This window comes from Chelonus insularis, unplaced genomic scaffold (assembly GCF_013357705.1).
Source record: "Chelonus insularis isolate UGA/USDA-ARS -01 unplaced genomic scaffold, ASM1335770v1 contig_150_pilon, whole genome shotgun sequence".
NCBI classification, from domain to species: domain Eukaryota; kingdom Metazoa; phylum Arthropoda; class Insecta; order Hymenoptera; family Braconidae; genus Chelonus; species Chelonus insularis.
Window position 1 is genome coordinate 221,774 of NW_023276392.1, and position 14,260 is coordinate 236,033.

The window sequence follows — 14,260 nt, forward strand, 5'->3', positions numbered from 1 at the left end:
TGAAGGACATGAGGAAAAGTTGATTTATGCGCGGGAATTTTTCGCGGTCCAAGGCGTCATTTATTGAAGATTGAAATTCGGAGACTGCATGGCTCTGTTGGAATTTCATTAAAATTATTACTCAGATATTGAACTATGGAGGATGTAGGAGAATGGAATAAAACCTTTTTGCTCTTACTTATATTCTCCTCTATATAATAGAGAATGCAGGTTAAGAATCGGAAATGATAGAAGGTAGAAAACTCATATTTGAGTTCCATTGGTGCTTTTAGAATATTAGACCAAATAAAATATATTACTGGAATATGATCATCGCATTTATTTTTTAACGATTGTCAATATTTGACTTCTTTATGCCCAGTCATTTTTTTCTCGTTAAAGTAAAACAATAAAAATTATATCGATATTAAACTTTGGACTTTGAAAAGAGGAACATGACGGAGAGGAATTGTTTTTTTTTTTTTTTTACAATAAAATTAGAAACGGAATTTTTTTCTGTTGAAAATAAAATAGAGAGATAAATATTAAAAGTGTAAAAATCAATACATATTGTTTAATGTAAAAAGAATATTTTTATCAAGTAAAATTAATAAAAATAATCTTTCGTTCTTCATTTTTACATACATGAAAATTATCTCTACTATTTAATTATTAAATTAGAGAATTTGATAAAAATGCAATATTTAAACAATTCCAGGTAAAATCTATTTCTGATCGTTTTAAAATTCATCTTGAAATGATTAAATCGCTCTGGGTCGTATTAAAATAAAGACCCGGGGTCCTTTTAAATAAAATTAACATTTTTCATTTAATACACACCAACTTTCTGCATATTGATTTGCCTTTTATTACTTCGAAAAACATAAGAAGATTAATAAATGAAGATCAATGCATGTTTTATAAAAAAGTCTAGAATAGAATTATTATTAATAATTTCAATAATCATTGATTAAAATTAAGAGAACAGTGAACTTTAATCTCGAATAACTCAAATTTGATTCTTTTTATTAAAAAAATCATTTTAATTATTCAATAATCGTTAATTATAATGTAGTGAAAAAAAATCTTAAGAAAAAATTAATCTCAATCGAAATACCTCAATAAAGATTCAAAAATAAGTAAGTCTAATAAAAATTATAATTAATGCATAATTCTTCATTCAAAAGAAAAAAAATCTGTAATATGTCTTCATTCATATGGTGGATATTTATCGTATTTTATTATTCATTAAAAGAAATAGTACAATAAATTTTCTTCCCTCAATACATATTCATTAACCTCACAAATAATACGCACAAGATTTACAAAGGATTTATACACATGGATAATCTCTTGAATTTCGAGATATACTAGAGAAAGAATTGTAAACAAGGTTTATATAGGAATAAAACTCTACTGAGTAGGTAAAGAGAGTGCGCACGTACACGTTCCGAGAGATGTAAGTGAGTGCAGACAGAACATGTCCACGAATATATGAATAAAAATGGATCTACTTGAGACTCAGAAGTGGAAAATACAACTTATATTAATTGCATTGAGAAAATGATGCCATTTATTTAATAACTAGAGTTCTATTTTATAAAAAGGTACCATCTGAACAATTAAAATGTCCAATTAATACAATAATAATTGGTTTTGAAGACCAATTATTTGATACTTAATATTTTTAATGGCATACAAGGACAATGAACCTGAATGAATTTTCTTACAGACAACAGTTTAATTATATTTTTACATTAAATGATCATTTTATTAAAAATCCCTTTGATTTAACATTAAATGCATTGAAGAACAATAGAAGATTGAAGATTATGACATTGGAAAAATTAATGAATAGATGTAACCACAAGATTTAACGATGCACTCGGGATAACAAGCAGCATATCGGTTGTTCCAATTTAAATATATCGATCGAACAAACTGGAAAATGCTTCTCTTTTATCAACGTTATACGGAATCCAATGGAAAAACGGCTACAGTTACTATTGTCGTTCTAATTATCATGCAATTTAATTAAGCTACTCTTTGATAGCCAGCACATCTAATGAAAGGCTGCAGATGAAAGACAAAAAGATCTAATCTTTTTTTTTTTATTCTTCAATGCTTCTATTACCTACACACGTGTGCATACATTCTCACTGAAGAATTGTCTAGGGGTATATTCTTGACACTATTTTTGGGAAAATAAAGTTTATACAGTGAATACTTTTAAGAGGAGTGAATATTTTTATTGTAAAAATAAATTAGCTAATTTTCGGAATTAAATAATTATTTGCAGTGTAATGGTGTCCTAATGAGGATCATCTCTAGGCCTTCACATGGGCAGTGGGGCAAAAGTCATGTGATCGTAAGATAAAATTCCTATTCGTAAGTAATTATTTGGAAATAAAGTTGGGTAATTTTTTTTCGAATTAAATAAATTTTTTTAAAGCTGTTATGCTTCTCGATGTGAGTGATAATCTTTTTAATCTTCAATTCAGTTGTTTTCAATAAAGTAACACCTTTTTTTTCCTAATAACAGAAATTAAAGCTAAGGTAAAACTACTGGTGAATTATAAAAACTTTTTGTTGTATTGGAGTTGATATTGTTAATGAAACAATGAAAATATTACACGATATTGTAATTTTATTTCAAAATATACGGGTCCTCTTTGTACAATTTCTTTATTGATGATAACAAAAATATAAAATCAAACTAAAATATTAATCTTTTATTAATGTTTATTTTATAAATAAAAATGTGTCCAGATTTTTTTGATATTTTTTTTAATCATTTAATGGTCATAAAATGATTAATAAAAAATCATTCTGTTCAATAGAATATAAAAAATCTAAATGTGAATTATTATTTGTTGGGTTTATTTATAAAGGTATGATGTAAACAAAAGTGTTTTGGATTTTATTTATAAAAAAAAAACATGTGATATAAATGAATGGACAAAAACTGCAAATAATTCTGTTCATTGTTTGTGTCTGACATGAAACAAGGGAAATTACTTGGTGGATTATTCCAGTCTTATCCCTTGTATTATCATTTAAGAAAATACAAGTAAGCTGGAACCATTTAAATGGTCCAAGTATTAAGGAAGGTTTTGCAATTTCCAGGCACGTATAAGTACTTAAAGTGGTATATATATTGTAAAAGAATGTGAAAAATGATGGTTAAATACCACAGTAAAACCTGACAAAAAAGACGGATATAGCCATGAAAGATGTTTTAATACAATGTTCTTAAGTTAAAAGATCTTTCTGTTACTACCAGTTTTATTCCTTTTTTCATTACTCTCCTTACAATATTTATCCTTTATTATTAACTGACATTTTTCCCTTTTAAACTATTAATAACATTTCCTCAACAATATTTATCAACCCAATGAATGTATTTTAATTGAAAATAAATTTAAATTTACATTTAATTATTCAGAAATTAAAGAATCAGGTCAACAATGAAAACATGAAACAAGAATATTATACTCTCATTAAAATCATTTTTAATATAATGTATGTATAATCAAGAAATATTCTCGTCAACTATTTGAGAGTAGAGAATGTGTGATTATGAAGAACTATGCATGTTCATTAATGAATATTGTAATAACTTGGGTACATGAATGATTAATCATAGCAAAATTAATGAAATAATTGAATTCAAAAATGTCGAGGTAAAATTTGTTTAACACTTATTAAAGCTTCAATACATATTGAGCAAGTGTTTTGAGAGCATAAGTAATTTAAATTAAGAGAGAGAGAGAGGAAAAAAATAGAGAGGTAAACATTGTTAGATATAATCTCTATGTGTATGTTAAGCATTTAATCAACACATGCACTAGTTTGCTTAGATGATATTTCAAGTAATCTTCAAGTACATAGTTACATCGTTAGTATTGTGAGATAGTTGTCTGTAAAAATATATTTACAATGGATTTATCCTGTGAATAACATTTTAATATTCTCAAATTCTATTTAAGGAATAAACGTCAGTATTTTTTACTGCTTAGCAAACAGTGAAGTTGCAAAATGATGTGTGATTTGATTATTCTTAAAGCTTTAGCTTCTGTGGAAATAAAAACAACTAATGAATTTTTTCTTCATAAAACTGGAGATGTGTAAATGAATTTTCAATCCAGTTTGATTGAATCAGATTTGATTGGGTCCAAAGCTGTAAGTGATATTGTAACAAAGTTACGGCCCTGAACGCGGATAAAATAGAAAAATATGTTAGCAAGTAAGTCGATAAACTATCGAACTAGTTTATCGATCAAAATTAAGATATCATTACCCTCCGAGTAGGTTCGCCTTTAGGAACATAAAGCCAACAAAGACCGAGATAAGAAAATGTATATGCTAAAAAGAGAAAGTATTTGTGATGATTTTGTTGCCATGACGACTTCCCCACTCGACCTACCACAATAGTGGTGGGGGATAGCAAAGAGGGCGGAGCCAAACAGTATAAAAGGGCTGAATTTTGCGGAGATCGTCACTTCACCTGTCTCCGAGGTACTAGACCGACGAGACCGACGAGAGTAGTAGCTCACGTCGTATAATACAGAGTTGTAGCTCTGGCTAAAGGGTTGTAGCCTTTTAGTTTCCCCGGAGAGTAGAAGCTTTCCGAAAATAGGAATTGGAGGGTTGAAGCCTTCCAGCCAAGAGTTGGTGCTCTTGGTTTTAGCTAGCGATCGAGAGTTGGAGCTCACGATCTTGAACCGTGTAGGAGTCGAAGCTCCTCGCTGACGAGTTGTAGCTCGTCAGCTATTCAGGCAAGGTTGTAGCCTTCCCTCGAAGAGTTGTTAGCTCTTCGAGTATCCCGGACGAGTTGTAGCTCGTCCTCACTTAGATAGGGTTCTAGAGTTAGAAGGTGAAGAGTCGTAGCTCGCACCTATACCCCCTAGAAGAGTTGGAGCTCTTCGTCGACGAGTTGTAGCTCGTCGATTATTCAGGCAAGGTTGTAGCCTTCCCTCGAGGAGTTGTTAGCTCTTCGAGTATCCCGGTCTGGGTTGTAGCCCGACCAACAAGAGGTTAGGCCACGGGGTAGACATTTTTTTTGGGTGGGAATCATCTTCTAAAATACCAACTTTCTTATCATAATACTATCGTATCGCCGTTGTTGAGCCACGCGTATATCTTAAATATAGTTAGATTTATTTACTTTATTTTCTCGGTCATTCTGAAAAACCAAATCGTTGGTTAGGACGAGTAAAATTAATGTACGTCGCCGTGTATGATATACACGTAGCTTTGTTGTGGTTTGTTTTTGTGTTTTTAGTGTATTATTGGTTTATAACGTTATTCAGTCGTTTATTGTTAACTATAATTGTTATTAGTTGGAATTAATAAAGTTTACTTTTGTTGTTTAATAGAATTTGAAAGAGAATTTACTTTGTAACATATCCGCCATCGAATCCTGGTCCTTAGAATTTAAATAACTTGCTAAATTGAGGCGGGAATTTTCTTGGGGACTCGCCTTGAGAAAATTTAGGTGTTACAATATAAACTGAGTTTAATTGGATTTAATGAATTATTTTTATTGCTATTAATTGGATGCCATTTTGAATGTTTCAGGGTATAAAATGCAACGAGGAAGTGATGAAAAAAATTACCAGGTATCAATTGACATTCCCTATTAAGCCTTAAACAAATACCTTTGGTTACAGTGTGCTAAAGAATGTCAATCACTTTTTGTTTTAATCGAATCATAAAATGTTTGTTAAAATTCCTTTTTAATTAAATATCAATCAACACCATAACTTAGAGGACATTTTCAAGTCAAAAGATTTTTTACAAGTAAAACAAAGCTTTATTTTAATTTCATTTTTGAATTAATTATAATCTCACTATTTTTTATCTTCTCGTAAATCTTTGAAAAAATAATCTGCAATCATATTCATCATGAAATAATATCTCCACTTCCATACGGAACAAACTTACTGTAGATTCCATTTATCATTTAGCATTTTTTTCAATGAATTCGTTCATTTTTTATGTAGGAAAAAACATTTAAAATTTTTTTTTCCTCAAGGACAACAGGCACTTTACAGTACGATTCACTGGAAGTAATGTGAGTGAAAGACTGAATACGAACGTTTGGAAAAAAAATTTAGTGAAAAAGAAAAAAAAAAGGTTCAGAGTGAATAGCTATAAGCGAATACCTACATGAGTCTGTGTTACGCTGCAGCAAAGCACGCAAGCTTCCTCGCATGTACATGTGGCCTTATACATGCAAGCTTTGGTTCAATTTTCTCCAATTAAATTCTATTGGAATTCGCACAAATGCCAATACCTGACAGAGCGCTCATTGTGTCGAGATAATGAGGAAAGCTACGCCAGAGAAAAGCATTCAGCTTAACGGACGCAATATGTTTAGATTGGATGAAATAATGTATATCAAACTATTTGAATTTACTCAGTATTATCTCGGATATTTATCCTATGTGCGTTATTCTCTTTTATTATCCTCGAGTCTTTTTAGCCAACAATATCTAGGTGCGATTCGGAAGGTCCACATGACGAAATTTCCAGTTAAAAGAATAAAAATACCATGTGTTTTATTTATTATTATTATTATTATTATTATTATTATTATTATTATTATTATTATTTGGAATGCTCATTTTTAGAGAGATCGATAATACAATTTTAGTCTTAATTAAAACGAAATAATTTGCATTTTGTAATTGTTAGAGTAAAATTCATTGTTGAAGGTATTTTTTTAGGGAAAGGAAGGGTAAAGTGTAACGCTTGAAAAGATTTAATAATTTATTAAAATAAGTTTACAATATTTTTTATACAAATATTTTTAATATGTAAAAATGATAATAACATTACTCAAAAGATGTTTGGATTCTGTATTAATAAATAACATAATTTATAATTGACAACTAAGAAGTCAATAAAAACACTAAAAATAAAATTCAAATGAATTTTAGAAATGTTTATGTTCAATGAGATTTTTTTGAATAAAATTAAATTAATTATATAGTCTAGAATCTAATATCCTTCATCAGGCATTTTTTAAAATTGGTTTAAATGTAAGCTGAAAAAAAGATAACTATTTTTCCCTGGATTTAAATAAATACGTGAAAAAATCAATGACAAATTGAAACGAATAAAAAACAGTAATTGAATTAAAAAGTATTAAATCGTGCTGAATTATTTTTTTGTTCAATTGGATTTTTGTTTATTTTTGAATTTATTCAATCCCAACCTTATCCATTTTCGTTTGTTGGAGGTCATGCTACTGCATTTGGATTAATCAAATAATAAAATTGCTGAGGGATATTGGAACATTTGAAGTATTTGTTGATCATCTAAATCAATTGGAAAATGAAAAAAGTAAACAAAAAATATCCTAGATTTTCTAGTAATAACAGTAATAATAATAACACTAGAAATAATTTAATCAAAATTCTTGTAGATAATATCATTTAATTAGTATCAATATGAATCACTAACAATCAGTAATGTCAATGTATCTATCAATTAAGATGTTCATTAAATTAGGTCACTCAAGTTTAGTATTAATATATATTAGCTGAACATCAGACGAATTAGTTCCAAGACAAGACATAGATATATACGCATGATGGTATTCTATTAACGCTTCATGATGTTGTTGCGTAAAGAGATGCTTGACTCTTCAAAGACAATTATACAACTCAGTTCTTCAGTCTTATTCCAGTCAAAGCATACAAATCTAATAATTCCTGCTGGAATTATTATTTTACGTAACATCATTAACTTTGTGCAATGACTTTTACATAGATCAGTAAATCTTGTTGACTTATTGGCTGCAGAACTGTGCTTTAATTAAAAATATAGTCTAGTGAATGAAGTTGGCAGGTAATTCTTTAACTGTTGGATAATATTAGTAGCTAATTAAAAAGAAAGAAGAATCAGAAGATAGATGTGTTGATTGCTGAGACGTATGACGAGGTTTTTGACACCTTTGTTTGTTATGTAAACGCAGTTAGGAGACTGCTAAGCATATAGAATAAAAAATAAAGCTTTGTGAATTGCTGCGTATGATATGGCTATGCCTGAGGCATGTCAAGTTTTACAAGGGCACTCGCGCGAAAGCTCACGCCGTTTGCAGAGAACTCGTGCGTAATTCACGCTTCCTTTTATATGCTTAAAATCATCCCTGCGGGCAGCTTGAAAATTCAAAGCTTTTGCACTGAGGCTATCATCTCAACCACTTCAACTATCGCAATTTCGCCAAACTTTTGGCTCCGATCCCGATAAGTATGCACTTCCTTATTGTGTGTTGCATCTACTTTACCCCTCTGCCTCTTTCATTTCCTCCGAGTCCTCTGATAACCAACGCGACTTTAGTGATGGCAACCCCCCAGGCACTGCTTTTCTCTTTCACTTACTCTCTCCCCAAGCTTCCTCCTGTCTTTATGCCTCCTCTTTTACGTTCCACCAACTGTTGTGGTAGTCATTCGAGATATAGAATACAAACCCAGTTCATTATTAAGTCGATATTGCATTCCACTTTTTTAAAATATCATCCATTCAATAGTTGCTTCAATTTTTCTTATTTTCTTGCCAGTTTAAAGTGACAAAAGTTTTTATCCTTCAATGTTGAATAATTCTTTTCAATTGTTTAGAAAATATATCTCACGTCTTTTATTATTTGTTTTCCCCAAAAAAAAGCATTGACGTTTGCTTGACTCAGCTCCAATAGCTGGATTTGAGGCATTCGTTGACAAAAAATTCCACTGGATTAAAAGAATAACTGAAGCTTTTACGAAAATTATTTGTTTTTTTTTTTTTTATCAAGACAGGTATAAATGAATTGATAGATCATACAAGAAAATTTATCACCTAAATCTGATGTATTTCAATTTGTTTTTATTTCAAGATAAATAAGGATATGGTACAGTTCTTTGATTTAACAAAATGACAAAATTATTCATTTTAAAATTATTTGCTTTCTTTCATTATTGAAGACGTTTTGAGCACAAGACTTCCAACAGTGTCCTCATACTGATTATATTTAAATTAACACAGATTTAATATAATTGGTCACAATTCAAAATGAAAAAATAAAATGAAACATTTATTGGTGATAAATAAAATAGAATCATCAACATATTTATTTGTTCATAGACAAATAGATGTAAAAATTCATCACAAGAAATTTTGTGTGTGTGTGTGTGTGTGAGAGAGAGAGAGAGAGAGGAAGAATGATGTTGAAAGTAAATAAAAATGAGAGATTTAATTCAACTTGATGATTAATTTAAAAACAATAAAAAGTCATAAATGCTTGGAAAAAAACTTGAATGGATCTCAAACTCAAGTAGAAAGAATAAAAAATAAGCGAAATGTGAGAAAAGAAGTGTAAGAGTATTTGTAGTTTACGTGAACGTCTCGTAAAATTTTCATTCCTCAACGTCTAAACACCGAAGCGGTCGGTATAAGGTTTCTGAGTGGAGCATTAAATTTTCATAATACAAAATGCTCACGCAGTATGCACACTTTAACAAGATTCAACATATTTAAACGTGCGAGTACGCAAGTAGACTTTGAGAGGCTCAAAGAGAGAAAAGGGTGTAGTAGGCGTATAAGAAGAGACGAGAAATAAAGTTCTATTCTAGCCAAACGAAGAACGTTAATAATCGAGACAAAGCAAAGAAAGAGAAAGCTCTACCATTATACAGCTGGAGAAAAGTTCCAAGTGGTGAAAAAGGTGTGGAAAATATCGATAACTTCATAGGGAGATGATGAAAGAATAAAAAAAAATGTGAAATGAGCCCTGAGAAAATTCCTTTCTAGAGTGCTGGAGATTCACGAGTAATCGAATTGAATTTACTTGATCGGACTCGCAATCAACGGCAAATATCACAGACTGTTGAGCACAGCCAAGGATTTAAATCCCTCCCTTGCGCGTTTAGAGGAGGAAAAAAGTTGGATTCACACTTGAATCCTTTTTAATTTTCTGCGCAAATGGCAAAAAGTTTATTCTATTTTAATAGAGTTTTAATAGTTGTTTTTTTTTACAACTTAATTTACTTCATTTTATGTAATGAGTTCATTCGAGGAAATAATCATTATTCATGGTAATTATATTAGTGAAGTAATCATTTATTTTATTTCATTGTCAAGTCGAAATCATGATTATTTAAATAGTTTTCTATTGATTTCGTTCAAAAGAGTGACGGAACATCAATCATAATTAAATATTTCTGCTAAATTCAATGAATAATTGTGAAGTTGGAATATCATGTTTGGATATCATTTGATCAATTTAAATTATTATCATTTTTAAATTGATCATAGACATTTTTACTTTTGAAATATATTTTTGAAGTTAATAATTCAGAAATATTCAATATTGGACGTGGATAAGATTAATGTCAATATTCTCTTGATAAAAAATAGTTGAGTGAATGAAATAGTTGACTGGTCAATTTGAAATTCTGAGACGATAAATTTTTGATGGCATGTTAAATTTTAAAAATGCTAGACATGTAGATGATAATAAAAATTTCATGCAACATTACATTCCAGAGATATGCTTGAATAAATATCGAAAAGTTTTGTGATTTTTAAGTTTGGTAGAATATAGATGATGTCTCCTGCCCATCTGTACTGGTTCTAGTATTCACTGTACTGCATATCTCCAACTTCTATTCATATCAATGGAAATATTTGGAAACTTAAGACTGTTTCGAGCTCGATAAGACCTTCTTATCACATCATTTGTCTCATTCTTTATGACTATGTATCTTTAAAAGTCTTTTTATCATTCACACCACCATTTGTCTCATCTACACTTCATCATTTAGCATCAAAGAATGTGATCATCAACCTAGATGGATCCAAGGATGAATCAATGAATGATTTATCTTTAGATATTGGATTAGATTAAATTACAAATTTATTTAATGTTAGCAGATAATTTACTGAAATGCTAATTCTGGTCATTAATAACATGATATAAAATTGATAATTCATTTAAATGTGTCAGAAAGTGTAAATGGTAGATTTCTAAACAGAAAATTCAATCCCTGGCTTAGCACTAAAAGTTAGTTTGAAAATCCATTTTCTGTTAAAAGCAAAGTTGAGATCCACAAGAGACTTGATTCGTTGTACCTACGTTTATAAGTTTACACCTGTGGCTTGACAATCAAATTCACCAAGTCTGATTAGGAGAATCATGAAAACATTTTATACATTCTGCATTGAGTAATAAAGATAATAAAAATTTTATAACCAACTCATCAAGATACTAACTCTATAAAATATTAATTTTCTACCTCTCGAAATACATCAAAGTAAAATTATTCTACTTATTATATCATAACATATTTCTCTGCACGTTATATTTCTACACAAATATTGCAAAAAGTGTGTAGCAAATACTTGATAGTAATTCTCATTAAAACATTAGAAAAAAGTGCTTTGATTTCAGTTATGAAGTAATATGAACAGAAACGTCAACAAGTACAATAAAAAATTTTTTATTAATGAATACAGACGTGGAAATAAGAGACATTAAGTTATAGTATGAAATGAAAAGAATTCTTAAACTCAAAGGAATTTATCGTCTTCAGTGGCATTTCATTTCTTTCTTTATGAAAAATTCGATTCTCCTCGGAAATGTCTGCGGCGGAAGACTATTACGTTCTCTAATGAGATAGGCGACATCACTGGTGCTTGCAATAAGACCTAAACGTTCAACTTCAATCTAGTCACGTAGTTGAAGAATATTTTGAATACCACTAGCTTCATTTTCTTTTACCTAAATATTATCAAATCTCACTAACTCAACAACTTTTTTCATTTTCTTATCAGATACTAAATTTGTATCGTTTTAATTTTAATAAATTCTACAGAATGAAACTAAAGAATAAAATTCAAATAAATTAGAGTTAGCATTGTTGGAAAAAAAAAATCTAGTGTAATGAAATTTTTTTTTTATCAATATCTCAAAAAGTCTAAAATTTATTTTTTCTCGACTGCATGTGAAATAAAATAGTCTGATAAATGTATGGAAAATCTTTTGCATATGCAGCCTATTAAAAGTCAAACCGATAAGCTCGTTGAATCATAAATAATTGCTCTATCTCGTCGACTCAGACGGAGCTTTTTTCACAATAATAACAACAACAAAAACACCAACAGAGAAATTTATTTGACAAAAGTATCATATTTCATATAACTCGCTAAAAATAATATAAACATATTTTTAGTTACATACATTATTATCCTTTGATATGCCCTTCATGTTCACAATTGTCACGTGGTCACAAGGATAGTCCTCGCTTACGTCTCTCAGCAGTTGTGTGTATGATAATATATTAATCCGTGTGTCGAGAATAAATCACGTTGTTGGCATTCACCCCAATCACTGTTGAAATTAAAATGACTAGTTGATTGAGTGTATAAAAAATCATAAAATGGCTAAAGTTTTATCACAGGATTGATACAAAGGGACTATTTAATTGGGGAAACCTTTCTCCGAGGAAATTGCGCGGAGAACTGACACCTTACGCGCGGTCCAGCATCCCTCTCAGCATCCAACCACCAAGAGGTGCGGAGCACGCGCGAAATTTTACTCCCTCTACTGTTCAAACTACCCCTCAACCCCTTCTACACTTTTTCTCACTAGTATATCACTATATATTTGAAGCTTCATCGAGTCTCTTTACTTCCTTTTTATACTCCCTATGCCTCTCTTCAATTTCGTATATACTTGTTCAGCATTCTTTAATTCCCTTTTTTTTTATTCTAAACTTTAGTCTCAACAATTGAAGGTTTTTTGCCATAAAAAAAATGATTATAAAAAATGTTTGAATATTTAATCGTTAAAGTACTTCGATATCTCTAAAGTTTACTTGGCTTGGAAACTGTTGATAATTTTATTTTAAACTTCCAAAAGAAGATGTAATTTTAGCGTTAAAAATTAATTTATGAAAAAGCAGAATGGACCTCAAAGGAGTACTTGTGAAAGTTAAACCAAGTAGAAGTGTATTCTAATATACGATAAGTCGAGTTTACGATGATCTATTGGACTTTAGGGTGTTTTTCAGACGTCGTGAATGCATGATATATGGATGGAATATTCGTTTAATGTGTAGAACTTTAGAAAGAAAAAAATAAATATATATAAATATCCAATTACTTTGGTGAAATAGAGTAGTCTGTTAAAATGTATAATCAAACGTAACATGTACGTATTAAGTGTGTTATTATTAAATTAGTCAGTTGTGTTTGGTGTACACTCACATGAGGTGAGCATGTATTCAACGAGCTGGTGGAAATGCTATAGCATTAATAATTTATAAAAGTGATATGAGTGAAAAGGCAATTATTGATGATGGAGCTAAAATTGGGATAAACAACTCGTTACTGCTAATTATGTAAACGCTAGGAGTATTTATTATTTTATATTTTTGCTATTTTTATTTTACCTTTTTTCCATCTTGACAAATCAATATGTTACCAATTAATTAAATATTTTCACCAAAATCATTTATTCATTAGTCAGAGTAATAGAAGCTTTTTATACTGCACGACTTTTCTCGTTGCAAGAAAAATAGAAGCAAAGTTGAATGTCTAGGGTACAAAAAAAAATGCTTAAAAAATTTAGAAGAAGCTTTTTTAAATTATTTGGTTGTGATAATAAAAGAAATGATGGAAAGTTATGCAAGTTTTTTAGTTGGATGTTGAAGATAATATATTTTTGATTAAATTGAATTTTATTAAAGAATAAACATGTTATTTTTATTATGAAAAATTGGGTGAAGCATAAAAAATGATTTTCTGGTGAATAACGAGAAAAAATAATGACATGCAGTAAATATGTAAATAAACTGGATCCTCCAAGTCAGGAGATTTCAATATTGATTCGTATCGCTCATAAAATTCAAGTGGAAGGTGAAAAGTGGGCGAAGATAAAGAACACGGAAACTCGCGTAAAGTAACGACTCTACAATTACGGAGGAAAGAAAAAGAGAATACTTTCTTCTATTTTATTTTTACTTATTTCCATAATTTTTTTTTTTTACTAATTATTCTTTTTTAGTTTGGAAATGAACTTCATTTAGTTATGTGATCATTATTTAACATTAATTATTTATTAATTTATGAATAAACAATAAAATTAATTTAAAAAATCATATTTTCCAATTTTAAGCTTTGTTTTTTTTTTCATTTAAGCCATTAAAATCTCTTGAGAGGTTTATTACAGCATGATCAGTGGATAGTATCAGATATCGGTACAGTGATACATTAATTATCAATAAATAGAGATATA

General features: G+C 29.6%; 1 protein-coding gene across 6 annotated transcripts in view; it reads right to left on the bottom strand.

Moving 5' to 3' along the window:
- LOC118063819 (Down syndrome cell adhesion molecule-like protein Dscam2) overlaps nucleotides 1-14,260 on the bottom strand; it is a 138,429-nt gene that overhangs the window by 77,408 nt on the left and 46,761 nt on the right. For 4 of the 6 annotated variants that reach the window (XM_035077981.1, XM_035077983.1, XM_035077978.1 and 1 more), the window contains exon 1: nucleotides 12,203-12,466. The gene's annotated coding sequence lies outside the window, so the exon portion shown is untranslated. Of the gene's footprint in view, nucleotides 1-12,202; nucleotides 12,467-14,260 lie in introns of those variants that run through there. The other 2 variants (XM_035077979.1, XM_035077980.1) reach the window with 1 other exon arrangement.